General features: G+C 32.7%; 1 long non-coding RNA gene across 1 annotated transcript; it reads right to left on the reverse strand.

The window, feature by feature from the left end:
- Positions 1-1,037: 1,037 nt before the first annotated feature.
- LOC125614745 lies at positions 1,038-3,385 on the reverse strand. Its single transcript, XR_007345310.1, has 2 exons — positions 3,072-3,385; positions 1,038-1,160 (listed from the first exon to the last, which is right to left on the reverse strand). It is a non-coding gene; the product is annotated as an uncharacterized LOC125614745 (long non-coding RNA).
- Positions 3,386-3,401: the final 16 nt, after the last annotated feature.

Consider the following 3,401-nt stretch of genomic DNA (forward strand, 5'->3'; position numbering starts at 1 on the left):
CTTGTAAGTGATCCATAATTCAGAGTAGAATTAAAAATAAAATACATGAGCTGAACAAAAGTGAAAATACGATGTAATAGGAATGCAGCTGAAGAAGAACATAGAGCAAATTTATAATTTTAAATGCATTGGAAAGCAAGGTTTAAAAACAATGATCTAAACTTTCACCTCAAGAAGATAGGAAAAAAAAAACCCAGAGATCTGCAGAAAACAGTAAATTAGTTAAACAGATAAATTCTTAACAAGACTGATCAGAAAGAGAACAAGGATCACTGTTATTAGGAAACAAAGAGGTGATGTAACTATATATTTCATGCCAAAAATTAAACCACTAGGTGAAACAGATAAACTCCTTTAAAAACACAATCTCTGAAAAAAATACTATCACAAAATTAGTAGAAAATTTGAACAGTCCTCTGTTAAAGAGATTGAATCTATACTTAGTAATCTCCCCCCCTCCAAAAAAAAAATTCCAGTCCCATAAAATTCAAAGGCAAATTTTCCCTAATATTCAATAGAAGAACTAAACAGTTTTACACAAATTTTTACAGAAAAATGGAAAATTAAAAAAAAAAACCTTTCCTTAATTCATTTTATAAATCCTCATAGCAAACATGGACAAGAAGTTGATCTTTCACCTTGAGACCCAAGCTCAAACTCTGCGGGCCCTTCACAAGCTGCCCTCTCATGTCAGGTAGCTTAGAGATGAGGAGGAGCACAAGGAGAGTCCCCAGAAGGGAAAGAGCCCATGAAAGGATTACAGCCCTCCTTGGAAGGCGGGGTTAGGGTAGTAGGGAAGGTGAGAAGGCAAATATCTGGATTTTCTAAACACGTAAGCAAAAAGGCCCCAGGCGGGTAGTGGGTGGTAGGAAATCTACAGAGAAGATAGTGGGAAGAACTCAGGAGTCAGGTGAGAACCCAGAGGCCTGAGTTGGTGTCGCTGTCTTCTGTTCAGAACCCTGAAGGGGCAGAGCCATAGCCCAGTGGGCCGAATTCTGAAGTGGAGGAAGGGGAAAAGAAAATCAGACACACTGGCATGAGAACTGGTCCACACTCTGTTTATTCTTTGCTTTAGCTGCAACCAAAGGAGGATCGGTAGTTTTCTTTTCTCAGTGAGACCCTGGATATCATTCATTGCCTTCTGAAGGGATTACTGGTCACTGCGGAAGAGAAGAAAAATACTCATGCTCAAATTCCATTCCACTGTAAAGTGCACAAAAAGAGTACTACCACATGAAAAATTCATGTGTCGGGAGAAAGAATTCTTGAAAGAATGATCACAATTTTTATTAGATGTTTTGGCCATGAGTCATTTATTCACTTTATGATTTTTTTTTTATTTCTGGGGAACTAAAGCAGAACTTGCAAATGAGAAAAGTTAACATTCTTCACTTTTAATGAAATATGGGTGTGTTTTATAAACTAATTCATAGATCTTACATCTTATTAGCTTCATCTCTTTAATTCCAGTCTGACAACAAGAATAACTGCTAATAAACTTAAGATAATGCTACTAAACTGAATAAAAAACAAATTAATAATAAGATAAGATTTCATCAATTCATCTGTCAAATCAATACTTAGGAATTAATTGTGGATTGTGAATTTCATTTTAGTTTACTTAATTAGTACTATATATTTGGGTGCTTCCCTATGATTTTGATCTAAATATATAAGGAAATAATATTTTTAGATTGCTATAATAGAATCTGTCAAAGTTATGTTTATTTTTATGGTAATTTCTTTCTCTTCCATTTCAAAGTGTGAGGGAAAAGAAATTTATCTGTTCAAATTCTATTTTATGTTTTGTATTAATAATTACCAAAAGTCTTTCTTGAATATATCATTTCTGGAAGAGGATGATTATGATAAAATGTGAGGATACAACTAGAGTAGTAGTTACAACACTAACTCCATATGCAATGTGAAGGTCAAGAGTAATTACTCATTCATACGTATTTATTGAGTATATTCTCTGCATGGTACTACCTATAAATTGGTGATGAGCAAAATAAATATGGCCATTACTTTCAAGTAATTTCAGACTAATGGGAGGGTAATGCTTCTAGGAAACAAAAGTCTGAATGAATTGCAGTGTTTAAGCACTCTATCATAATTCCCTTGGTGACAGGGACAGAGACTGGAGACAATAAAGATCTTTTTTGTCTTAGTTTGGAGGAAGTAACTAATTTTCATATATAAAAGTGTGGTTATGTTAGGAGACATCAGAGGACAATAAGGTAATAAAGGATATAGAAATACTGTGGTTTTCCTAACTAATGGGGTGATTTCCATCAGGAAGGATAGAAACTATGTAAAGTTTGAGGTGTAACCTAAAAACTTAACCTGCAGTTATAAAGAATGCTCTGGGAGAGCAGTAAATTGAATGTAACTAAAAGTGATCACTTTAAGGAAAAATACTAGACAATACAAGAAAAGAAAATTCTACAAGGGAGAAAGGAATATAAACAGACATACAAATATCTGAAAACTTCCAAAAGATCACAAATCATGCCTATGGACCTTGGGAAACTAAAACTTAGAAAGAATTCAGAAAGAACTTGTTAACACAATTATGGGATGTTAAGGGTATATAACGAAAGTAGGTTTCACTGTGTTTATGTTATAGTCTCTTAAGTTAACTCCTCCTAAGTGGAGTAATCATTCACTGCATTGTCTATGTTGAGTTTGTGTGTATAAATACAATCCAAACAAAGTGACATTTTCCTTTGTGGACCCCAGCAAAAAGGAAACAAAAAATGTTCACCTTATACATTAGTTTTGCAAACTTAATTATAAGTATCTGTCTCTTAATAGATTTTATTATTAATTAACCTACATATCATAAGACGGGGCAATCAATAAAAATTTAGTCAGCTGAATAAAGATCAGTAATCTTTATTAAATAATAAATAGTTGTTTCTAGAATGGGAAATATTAATATTGGGTTTGGCACTTTATCAATTGTGATCACTCAGAAAATATGGAATAATTATTTGTGAATTATCAACTTTCTCATTCTTAAGTTTTCAACATATTTATTTATAAGAAATACTTCCTAAGTTGCTTACCTGCCGGTATATGCTTGAGTACTCTCTTCCGATGTGGACCTAAATATAAATTTTAAAAAATAATGTCTAAAAATTAACACTAAAAATATTGCCTATTTTTAGAATAAAGAACAAGCCATTTTACACCAATACTAATTCTTTAAACAAAGGACATGCAAATAGAAAGCATTCTTGTTTACCTAAACACCAACTGCAATGTATAATACAAAATTTAAATTCTCCAGTAGAGAATAGTATCAAGGCAGCAGAGACCTTTTTTTCTTGTGAATTCTAAGCACAGAATATAAATTTGACTCTAAATTCATAAATCTGGTCTTTAGGTTCTAAGTT

This window comes from Marmota marmota, unplaced genomic scaffold (assembly GCF_001458135.2).
Source record: "Marmota marmota marmota unplaced genomic scaffold, marMar, whole genome shotgun sequence".
Classification (NCBI taxonomy): domain Eukaryota; kingdom Metazoa; phylum Chordata; class Mammalia; order Rodentia; family Sciuridae; genus Marmota; species Marmota marmota.